This window comes from Arvicanthis niloticus, chromosome 8 (assembly GCF_011762505.2).
Source record: "Arvicanthis niloticus isolate mArvNil1 chromosome 8, mArvNil1.pat.X, whole genome shotgun sequence".
Lineage (NCBI taxonomy): Eukaryota > Metazoa > Chordata > Mammalia > Rodentia > Muridae > Arvicanthis > Arvicanthis niloticus.
In genome coordinates, this window is record NC_047665.1 from 38,562,351 (window position 1) to 38,574,435 (window position 12,085).

Genomic DNA, 12,085 nt, shown 5'->3' on the forward strand with positions numbered 1-12,085 from the left:
TGACTGTGCAGGCAGACATGATGCTGGAGAATTCTATATCTTGATTCACATGCAATAGGAGGAAGACAATGTGTCTTACTGGGCATAGCTTGAGCATACAAATCCATCCCGATGGTGACACACTTTCTCCAACAAGGCCACATCTCTTGATAGTGTCATTTCCTATGAACCAAGCATTCAAACCCATAGTCTGTGGGAGCCATTGCTGTTCAAACCACCACATCCTACTCCCTCACCACTATAGGCTAGTAGCCATGCCATATGCTGAAATTCATTAAGCTCAACTTCAAAAGTCCCTATAGTCTATAGCAGTCTCAAACTTCCTTTAAAGTCCAAAGTTCAAAGTCTCTTCTGAGATTCATGCAATCTCTTAATTATAATTCCCTGTAAAATTAAAATGAAAAAGCAGATCACGTAATTCCTACATACAATGACCCAGGATATACATTACTGTTCTAAAAGGGAGCACAGGGAAGAAATACTGGACCAAAACAAGATGAAAAACCAGCTGGGCAACTCTATGTTTGATGTCAAAGTGTTCTTCAGATCTGCAATTCCTTTTAGCCTTGTTGACTTCAACACACTTCTTTCTCATAGGCTGGTTCCATTTCCTGTTAACAGCTTTCCTAGGCAGGTATCCTAGAACTCTTTCATCTCCAACAGCCCAGACTACTATACCCAGCAAAACTGTCAATCACAACTAACGAGGAAAGAACAACATTCCACAACAAAACAAATGTAAATAATTCCTATCTACCAATCCAGCTCTACAGAAAACATTAGAGGGAAAACTTCACTCTGATGAGATGAGCCACATTCAAATAGACACAGGAAACAAATAATAAAGGGCAAACAGTAAACCAAAGGAGAGGGGGAAAACCTCACACAATAATTATCAGAAAGCATTGATAACAGACTAACAGATTAGAAAACAGAATCCATCTTTCTACTGAATGTAAGAAATAAATCTCATCATCATGGATAGACAGCATCTCATGGCAAAAAGATGGAAAAAGATATTCCAAGTAAGTGGTCCCAAGAAGCAAGCAGGTGAACTTATTTTAATATCAGACAAAATAGACTTCTAATCAAAACTGACCAGAAGAAATAGGGAAGGACACTACATAGTCTTTAAAGGAAAAATCTATCAAGAGAATATTGCAATTGTAAACAGTTATACACCAAACACAAGGGCACCCAAGTTCATATTAGAAATACTACTACAGCTAAAATCACATATAACACACAGTGATAGTGGGTGGCTTCCATTCTCCACTTTCCTCAATAGGTAGGTCACTAGACAAAAACTAAACACAGAAATACTGCAGTTAAATAACATCATAAGTCAATTGGACCTAGCAGATATCTACAGATCACTCCAATTAAATACTGAAGAACATACTTTTTTTTCATCCTCTTATAGGACTTGCTCCAAAACTGGCCACATACCAGGACAGAAAGAAAGACTCAACAGATAAAAGAAAATTGAAATAACAGTCGGCTTCTTTTCTGACCACTGTGGGTTAAAGCTGAATGTCAAGAGGAAAAAAAAGTATATGGACTCATGGAAACTGAATGACTCACTATTAAATGAAAAATGGGTCAAGAAATGGGTCAGAAACCAAGAAAGAAATCTCTTTTCACAATTGAATAAAAATAAAAATACAACATACACACACATACTGGACACAAGGAAGGTGGTTCTAAAAGGCAAGTTCATAGCACTAAGCATTTCTTACACACACACACACACACACACACACACACAGTGATCTCACAGCAGTAACTTAGTGATACACCTGAATGCTCTAGAACAACAAGAGGAAATAACACCCAAATAAGAATAGACAGTAAGAAATTAATCAAACTCAGGACATAAATGATATAGAAACAAACAAACACACACACGAACATATAAAAACAATTAAAAGAACCGATGAGATAAATTGTTTCTTTAAGAAAATTAACCTGATTCACAAACTTTTAGTCAAGTTAGATAAAATACAAAGAGAAGATCCATGTTAACCAAAGTAGAAACAAGAAGGGAATATTACAGCAGACAGTGTGGAAACTGAGAATCATGAGAACATAATTTGAAAATCTATATTACACCAAATTGAAAAAATGTACACAAAATGGATGCATACTTTTTATGTAAGACCTACCTATCAAAGTTAAGATCAATAAACAATTTAACCATATCCATCCCATAACCTCTATTAAAATAGAAGTCCTGTCTCCCTCCCGCCCCATAAAAGGCCTGAGCTAGATGGATTCAGCGCAGAATTCTACCAAACCTTCAAAGAAGAATGAATAATACTAACTCAAATTATTTCACAAAATAGTAACTGAAGGAACACTTTCTAATTCTTTTTACAAAGCTACTATTATCTCATACCAAAATTATGCAAAGACCCAAAAAATTATAGATAACTATCATTTATGAACATAGACACAAAAATTTTAAATAAAATACTTGCAAAATAAATCTAAGAACATATCAAAAAGGTTTTTTTTTTTGTTTTTGTTTTTTTTTGTTTTTTTTTTTTTTTTTGTTTGTTTTTTTTTTTTTTTTTACCATGATCAAATTGGCTTCATCCCAGAGTTGCAGGGTTGGTTCAAATATGTAAATCAATAAACATAATCCACTCACAAACAGTCTAAAAGACAAGAAATCCAATCCTCTCATTAGACGTAGAAAGGGCCTTTGACAACATTCAGCACCTCTTTATCACAAAAGTCCTGGAGAGTAAGAATGCAATGGACGTGTCTCAGTGTCACAGGAGCAATTTACAGCTAGCACACAGCCAAAGTAAGACAGAGAGAAATTCAAAGCATTTACACTAATATCAGGAACAAAGCAAGGATGTTTATTTTTTCCAATCTATAGAATATAGTACTTAAAGTCTTATAAGAACATAAAAAAAAAAAAAAAAAAAAAAAAAAACGAAGGGGATACAAACAGGAAAGGAAGGAGTCAAAGTATCTTTATTTGCAGATGACATTTTATTCATAAAAGTTCCTAAAGACTGCACCAGCAAACTTCTAGAGCTGATAAAATTTTCAGCAAAGTTTCATGATACAAGCTTAACACATGAAAATTAGTAGCCTTCCTACATACAATGGAGCAAGAAGTCAGGGAAACAGCTCCTTTCACCGTGTCCTCAGAAAACATCCTGGGATGTAGCAATAAAATCTTTAAGACACTGAAGAAAGAAATTGAAGAAGACACTAGAGGATGGAAAAACCTCCCATGCTAGTGGATTGCTAGAATTGATATTGTGAAAATGGGCACCTTGCCAAAAGCAATGTACAGATTCAATACAATCTCCATCAAAATTCCAACACAATTCTTCATAGAAATTGAAAAAAATTCAAGTTCATATGGAAATTAAAAAAACCCTCAGGATATTAAAGCAATCCTGAATGATAAAAAGAACGGTTGAAGATATCACTGCCTCAGATTTCAAGTTGTATTATGGCCCTGTGGTAATAAAAATAGCATGCTGTCTACATAAAACCAGATGTGTTGATCAATGGAATCAAACTGAAGACTCATGCATAAGTTCACATACCTATGGACAACTGATTGTTGACAAAGAAGCAAAACAAACTGGAAAAGAGACAGAAGTCTGACTGCATCTGCATCCTGATTGCTTGCAAACTGGACAGCTGCATATACAAGAATAAACATAGATCCACATCTATCATCCTGAACAAAAACAAACAAAACTAACCAAACAAAAAACTTCCAATGGATAAAAAATGTCAACACAAGACCAGATACCCAGGATCTGACAGAAGACAGGGTAGGGAATAGGTTTAAATTCATTGGCTTGGGAAAGGTCTTTCAGAACAGTACACTGATAGCACAGGCAATAAGATTTGTATAATGGAACCTCATGAAGCTAAATACCTCTGTACAGTAAAGGACATCGACCTCTGGCAAAGCAGTAGGCTACAGGATGGGGAAAATTGTTTACAAATTATAAATCTCATAGGCACATAAAGCACTAAAAAACTGAACATTAAGAGAATGACAAAATTAAAAATAGCTACAGTACTAAGCAGAGAGCTCTCAAAAGATGAAATATAAATGGTGAGAAACTAAGAATAATTAACACTGTTAGCCATCAGGGAAGTACAAATCAAAACTACTTTGAGATTTTATCTTACTTGAATAAGAATGGTCAAGATCAATAAAGCAAATGACAGCACATGGGATGAGGATGTGGGGAAAGGGGAGCACTTACTTATGGTTAGCAGGAGTACAAATGTGAAGCCACCATGGAAATTCGTGTGGTGCTTCCTCAGGAAGCTAGAAATAGATTTGCCTCAAAATCCACCTAAAACTGGCGTGACGGTGCACGCCTTTAATCCCAGAACTTGGGAGGCAGACGCAGGCAGACCTCTGTGAGTTTGAGAGGAGTCTGGTAGTCTATATTGTGAGTTCTAGGATAACCAGGACTGTACGGAGAGAACTTGTCTCAAACAAACAAACAAACAAAGAAACAGGCTAATAAGCCCCATCTGTACCACTCAGAGGCATATATCGAAAGGACTCTACATTTTACTATCGAGATACTAGCTCATTCATGTTCACTGCTGTTTTATTCATAATATTCAGAAATCAGAAACAGCCTCGATATCTACTGACTGATGAATGAATAATGAAAATGTGGTCCATTTATACAGTGGACTATTATCCAGCTGTTAAGAGAAATGATATTCTGAAATTTGCAGCTAAATAAATGGAGGTAGAAAAAATTATCCTGAGTGAGATAACCCAGATGCAAATGAGTAATACTGTATGTTATCTCTCTCTTATAGGTGGGTGTTGCTTTTAAGCTTTTGATATGTGAGTTATAATTTGAAAAAAAAAAACACAGAGCTTAGGTATTAGTAAAGGACAGAGGTGAAAGAGAGGGTCTCTCTAGGAAGGGGAAACAGAATGTAGTTGTTATGGCAGGACAAAGAGGAAACTAGAATAAGAGGATTAAATAGGTAGCTGGGTGGAAGACAAGGGTAAAGGAGGGAGTATAGGGAGGGACAACTAACAGCAAGAGCCATTGGAATAACCACAGAGAAACTTACTACTGTAGAAGCTTCCTAAAAGATATATGAAAGGAATCTAAATGGAGTCACCAAGAATACGAGAGGATGCTATAAGTAGATATCTAATGACACCTCCGGGGCCAGGAATGGGCTACATCTTGTTGAAACATTGGCCTAAGGGGCCCCATGGAAACCTTCAAACATCACAGGCTATTCCCAAGGCCATTGGTTACTCCTGGTAATCTGATGGTTAAGGCAGATTGCTGAATGACTTTTGTCATTGAACATGGAGGTGCTGAGGTGGTTTTGAGAAGGAGATAGGTTTCTCCTCCATACATTATGGTAGAAGGGAAAGCCTCAGTTGATCAAGTCAGCTCTCAACATTTCTGAATTTCATTTACTTTTGAAACACTACAACAGTAGCAATCATGGCACAATGGAAATTGCTAGGATTAATTTGTTAGAGAAATAAATAGAGCGAATGAATTCATACCCTCTGTTGTGCCTTAATTGCAGCCAGGCACATTCAGAATACCAAGCTGAGAAGGGACTGGTCCTGTTTCCTCCATCACATGATAGGGAGTAAGAGCAGACGTTTACTTGCAGTGTCTATTGTGGCCTAAATCTTCTCATTACCCATCTGGTCAAAACACTGGCAATTGATTTCAATGTGATCACTAACCATCGGTGGTTATGATTTTTTGTTGTTGTTTCAAATGTGCTTTAAAGTTCTCTTTAGTCCTTTCTTTTTACCCACTGTCAGCCTGCTACACAAGCAACTAATAGACCTTGGATGGAAAAGGAGGTCTCCTTGGCCTCTCTGAGGTTGGACCTCAGGATCTTCTTCTGGTCAGAAGTTTGACAGACCTGCAGCTGTACTGAGACTGCCTCTTCCATCCACAACTTCACATTAGAAACGTCTTTGTCTCCAAGCACCCTGTATCCACTTGCAGCTTTTAGAGAACAAAGCTTCACTTGGATTTTGCTCCCTAGCAGCTAGTGCTGCATCTGAAGCATTTCACATCCAGAATGATGGCGTCCACATCCCTCTGGGATTCATCTAAACCAGACCCTCTGAGCTGAGGGAGCAGGTTCACTTGCAGCTGCCCTGTGCCCTCCCTGACCTCATGTTTCACTCCTATGGCACTCTTCCCTTGTGAGTCTTTTCTTTTCGCTCTTCTCTGTCCAAAATAACACAGGAGGTTATCTGTTCATTGACTGAATGAGCAAGTAAATAGTCTTCAACTCATTCTTCATCCACACCATTCTGTTGTATCCCTGCTTCTGTCAGCATCTGCATGTGATGGCTAGCCTTTGTTGTCAGGTTGATTGTGTCTGAAATTAACTAAAACTCCCAAATGGCTAGGAAAACCTGGGAAGTTTTTGTTTAGCTATATTATTTGAAGTGGACTTCTGATCTGGATCTTTGAGTCCGTAAGACTCAGATCTTTAATTAATTTAATTTAGTTTAATTCAGATCTTAGGTGAAGATCTTAGGTTTAATTCAGATCAGGTGGGAAGATCCACCTTTTGCTGTGGTCTACATAAAGGATATAAAAGAAGGGGATTTTGGTCTTTTCTTGCTTGCTCTTGTTTTGCTAGCAAGTCCATTTCTTCACTGGCATCAGAGACTACTTTTCAGGGTTCTGATATACACTGAAATCCAGCAGAGACATCCAGCCTTGTAGATTCAGCTACTGTACTCTTTGACTGGACCACAACCTGTAAAATAAATCCACTTTCTTTCTCTATAGTTTCATTCTACAAGTTCTGTTACTCCAGAAAACCAGGACTAATACTCTACACAAGTGGACACAGTCCCTTTAAATTCACAAAATATCCTGTGATTTCTAGTTACATATGCCCTTAAGTACTCTAAAAGATTTGTTGAGTTTATTCCATGTAGTGCAGTTGAACTTTGGCAGCAAAAGGTCTTGTGCACATCTGCTCTTTCCAGATGCAATGTAGGCTCAGGTAGATTGAGTGTTTTTCACAGGGTGTCAGAGTGGGGAAGTGACAAGGCCCGAATATGGAAGCAGAGGTTGAGTGTCAAATAGTGAGCTCTTCTCTGCCCTAACTCCCCCCTCACTGCCCAGTCTGCACAGTAACTCATCTGTTAACACTCCAGATATCTAACCTCCCTGACCTCCACAGCCTTGAGTTTAGACTGGGCTTCTGGTTATAGTCTCCTGCTCCAGAGCTGGGCTCTATCGCTGTGGTACTCTGCCAGGGTGTTTCCAGACCAAGTTGACATTTAGGCCCGGGCTGCAGGAGGAAATTCTCCTGTGGAAAAGAACAACTGAGTATGTTCTCGCCATTACAGCTTCGAGAGGGAAGAGAGCAAATTGTTCATCTCCAGACCCAGTGTCCTTCTCTGGACAGGACTATGTGTCTTCCAGCATTTCAGCAAGCAGAGAAGCCTGCAAATGAGCCGTGTGTCCAGACACTGCTGTTTCCTTACTTGTATAGGTTTGGAAGATTCCTCAGCTGAGGTGTGGAGGTAAATCTGCAGACTGTGTCTCCAAACCCCAACCCAGAGCTTCTCTCCCTCTTCTTCCCCTAGCTGTACCCTAATGGTCACTGTCCTTGGTCCCTTGTTCCTGATGGCTAGCAAAGCATGCCTGCTGCTTCATTCTTTCAGAAAAAAACAAAAACAAAAACCAACTGTCGATAATCTTATTTCAAATTGTGGAACAGAAGAGAAATCTGTCCAGGATCTGGATAGTTCACAGAGGATGTCCTGGGTCAGATTGTCTATTCAGGCACCATGGAACCAAGGGTTTCCACTCAGGTTTTTCCAGCTGCCCTGGTGGAGGTATCCTTTGTGGGTTTAATGGTTGTTTTTCACACTAGGAACGTCAGCAGGGAGCATTCTCAGTCAAAGCCTCTGGCAGGAGGCAGGGCAGACTGCAGGACATTCCACACTGCCTTCTGAAGGTAAAGACAAAAGGAGTTATTGCAGGGGAGTGGCACCTGTGCAAAACTCAGGGAAGAAAGGGAGATGGAAGAGCTGAGACACTTGGAGACATCTGCAGGAGAATGTTGTAGATGCCAGAGAGATTTTGAGGGAACCCAGGCAAGTGGCTCAAATGGTCCTAGCAAAGCAATTCTCAGGTTTTTTTTTTTTTTTTTTTTTTTTTACAGAGCTTAGAAATGAGAAACTTAGACGAGTGGGGGAGGGGAGGGGCCACAGCCCTCTGGCCAAGTGGAGGTTTGTCCACATTGATGATGGTGGTGGTAGTAGAGGTGTGTGGGACGCCCCCTGCCTGCGAGGTGCAGAACTCCACTCACGCGGTACCTGTGAGCAAAAGGTGGAGGAAGAAAAGGAAGATTGCAGAGAAGCACTGAAGTGCTCACAGGGCAGCACGATATGGAGAATTAAGGAAGAAGTCCTAAACCTGGTGGCACAGAAGAGGTTCTGAGCCAGTGTCTATAGAGTGAAAGAACACATATAGATACTCACAAACTTTTGTGAAACGCACAGACTAAGGAGTACATGCTATGTGTCTGAGAGACTGGCAAGTGAGTCTGTGCCGAAGGGAGCAAGAGCATAAGGCTGTTTAAAGCCTGCAATTTCCAAAATTGGAAAGGCAGATTGTCAGGCTGGAGACGTGCTGTGAAAAGAAATGGAGGATGTGGGCATCGATCCCACTACCTCTCGCATGCTAAGCGAGCGCTCTACCATTTGAGCTAATCCCCCACCACACAAGAAGATGTTTTTTTCTTTTGTACTTTCTTTTATGCTAAGAGTGTCCACTGGTCATCAGAGAGGTACCTGGTATAACTAGGGTGCAGGAAAGCATGATAGTGAAGGCTGAAACCGTGGAGTTGAGATTGTTTCACCTCCCCAAAAGGGTAAGGAGTGAGCTGAGAATCTGAAACCACAAGAAGAAGTGAGAAGAAAAGTAATGTTGTTTCCGCCCGGTTTCGAACCGGGGACCTCTCGCGTGTGAGGCGAGCGTGATAACCACTACACTACGGAAACCCCCCACAGTTGCCATTCTAGCACTTTACCATCCAAGACACCATAAATTTGCTACAATGTTATCTGGACGCCTTTACAGTGAGAATTGCATTGCAACCAAACCAAAGATTAAAAAGCCACAGTGGAGAGGCGACATCCTGTACAGGGAAGGATTGAAAGTTGTGTCTTTCACGGCGCGAGTAAAAGAAAGAGCTCAGCGGAGGGAGAAGCTTGTTGTAGGAGTGGAGACTCATCAGTGCCTCTCAGGGAAATCTGTAACGTGTCAAACACAGAGAAGGAAGGAGGATGGAAGGGCCTGATCAACTGGAGACACCTCGAGGAGAACGCTGTAGATGCCAAAGAGCTTTTGAGCGACGCTCCGCAGGTGCCTCAAATAGTCACAGCATCATGTTAAGGGAAGATGCTCAATCTGTCACCGCACTTAGAAATGGAAAATTGAGACTAGTAGGGAGGGGGTAGGTTCCACTCAGGCCGAATGGGGTTTTTGTCCTCACCATGCTGGCGGCAGTGGTGCAGGGTAGCTCCCTGCCAGTGAGGCGAAGAAAAACCTCCTACCATGGCGGTGGAATGTGTAAAAGATGAACGAGTATGGGGAACATTCCAGAATGGCGGGCAGAGCAGCTCAGTTTAAGGGGAAGAGGGGGCCCTAAGATGGTCTCACAGAAAAGGTTCAGACTTTTGTAAACGCTTAGAAGCATTGTTTAAATGCACAGATCAATGTATGCGCGATGTAGATGGAGGAATTCTGAAGAGACTGGGACTAATCCTTCTGGGAATTATCCTTCAGTGAATGCGTTATGCTTCAGTGAATGTGAAGGAGAGAGTATCTCAGAAGACAGTGATCCGTTATGGTAACCAAGCAAATGTCTCAGAACACCTAAATTCCATTACTGTGGCCACGTGCCCAGTGGAGGGAAGGCTCTGTGGCTCTGTTTTCAATTTCTAAAGAAACCGTTAAGCTAGAGCACCAGCTGCTCTTTCAGAGGCCCTGACTTTGAATTCTAGCACCACAGGGGAGCTCGTAAACCAGTTCAGCTTCAGTACTACGGCATCTATTGCCCTCTTCTGGCCTCTTCTGGACACTGCATGTAAATACCCATACACGTAAGAACTACTAGACTTTCCTGTGGATCCATTCAGCTTTGCCTTCCTTTGTGTCAGCCAATGACACACAGAAACCCTTTTTACCAGGGATTCCCAGTGACCACACTGAGCTGAAACCCAGGAGCCTGTCCTCCTTACCCCACCTTCATCCCTGGGGACTTGGCTGCTTGGTGGGGCTCTAGGATCCCCTTAGCTCTTTCCCACAGCCCCCTCTGAGCCTTCCTCAAAGCGCATCAAACCTTTCCCAGTTATAGTCGATGGTAGGAGGCAGGGCTACCTACATATATGTACTGTTTTCTGAGACTGAAGGCATAAAAGTGTTCCCGGTCAGTTTTGAGTCGAGGACCTTTCTCGTGTATCGGCGAGCGTGATAACCGCTACACTACGGTAACGACCACGGAACTTTTTTCTCTCACCTTACAATCCAAGTCAAACAGTATAATCTTGCTAAAGTGCAGTCCCGAAGTTACAGATACACATTAACGAGAGAATTTTAAGGAATGCAAAGAAAATAGAGATTAAAAACCCTAGTGTAAAGGCGAGATCCTGTCACAGGGAGGGAATAAGAAAAGCACTTCGAGTGTCGAGGCGGAGGGAAGAAGCGCGGGAGTAGGGATTCCGGGGTTGAGTCGCAGAGCTGCACCGCAGGGGAATCGCGTGGGAGTAAAACACACAGAGGGCGGGAGGTTGGGCGAGCCGGATCACCTGCAGACACCTGGAGGAGAAAGTTGTAGATGCTGGAGAACTTGTGAGAGAACCCGGGCAGGCGGCTGAGCTTAGAAATGGAAAATTGAGTCTAGTGGGAAGCCACATCCCATTCAGGCCGAGTGGAGGTTGGTCCATGCGATGCTGTAAGGCAGTGCAGGACGGTGAGGAGCAGAAAAACCCTCCAATTACCCGGGTGAGTGAGCAAAAGATAGACGAGGAAAAGATTCCAGAAAGGCGGGCAGACAACTTAGAGCACGGAGTGGTTTAAAAGGAAAAGCCTAAACCTGGTTAAACAGAAGAGGTTCTGCACCAGTGTCTGTCGAGTGATAGAACAAATGGAGACGCTAAAATGCTAAATACACAAACTAGAGAGTCCACCATGTGAGAAAACGGCAAGTGAGTGTGTGCTGAAACTTTTGTTTAGAGTATGAGAGGAAAGTGTAATTTTCAGTCCTCAATCTAGCTAACATAATAGTTGGAGGATGTGGGCATCGATCCCACTACCTCTCGCATGCTAAGCGAGCGCTCTACCATCTGAGCTAATCCCCCAAGACACAAACTTTTTCTTTCTTGTACTTTCTTTTATGCCAAGTGCTTCCACTGGTTTTTCACTCAAGTTACTTGCTATAAGAAAACCATGGTTGTCAAGGCTAAAAACAGAGGGCTGAGTCTAATATTTTTTAACTTCTCAAAAGTGTAGGAAGTGAACTGAGAGTCTGAAAACACGAGAAAGTGAGAAAACCAACCATGTTTCCACCTGGTTTCAAACCGGGGACCTCTCCCATGTTAGGCGAGTGTGATGACCACTACACTACAGAAACACCCTAGTAAGGGCTGTTTTCCTACTTTCTAGACATAGATTCCAAGATTTCTTAGCAAATGGTTTGATGATGGCATTCTTTGTATATGTATGTATTACGGGGTAGCTAAGTCAATGTAAGTATGGTCTCTGTCCCCCTCTATCCCTAGCCTTTGGTGACCCCACTGTTCTCTGCTATTGCCAATCGAATACTCAGATTTCACGCTGTAAGCGAAGTCCTGTGGAATTTGTCCCTCTGTGGCTGATCTACCTCACTTAACACCATGTCCCCAGCTTCTTCATTCCAGTGACTGCAAGTGACAGAGCCTCTTTAGAAAGGGCGGAGTAGCTAACGTTCCATGTGAGTCTGCTGTGTTATTATCTGTCCATTGATAGACAGTGGCTTGGTTTTGTATCTTGGTTATTAGGATTAA

At 41.7% G+C, this 12,085-nt stretch overlaps 3 non-coding genes across 3 annotated transcripts; all 3 read right to left on the minus strand.

Moving 5' to 3' along the window:
• Nucleotides 1–8,682: 8,682 nt before the first annotated feature.
• Nucleotides 8,683–8,755, minus strand: Trnaa-agc (transfer RNA alanine (anticodon AGC)). Its single transcript has one exon. It is a non-coding gene; the product is annotated as a tRNA-Ala (tRNA).
• Nucleotides 8,756–8,967: 212 nt separating this feature from the next.
• Nucleotides 8,968–9,040, minus strand: Trnav-cac (transfer RNA valine (anticodon CAC)). The gene has a single exon. It is a non-coding gene; the product is annotated as a tRNA-Val (tRNA).
• Nucleotides 9,041–11,328: 2,288 nt separating this feature from the next.
• Nucleotides 11,329–11,401, minus strand: Trnaa-agc (transfer RNA alanine (anticodon AGC)). Its single transcript has one exon. It is a non-coding gene; the product is annotated as a tRNA-Ala (tRNA).
• Nucleotides 11,402–12,085: the final 684 nt, after the last annotated feature.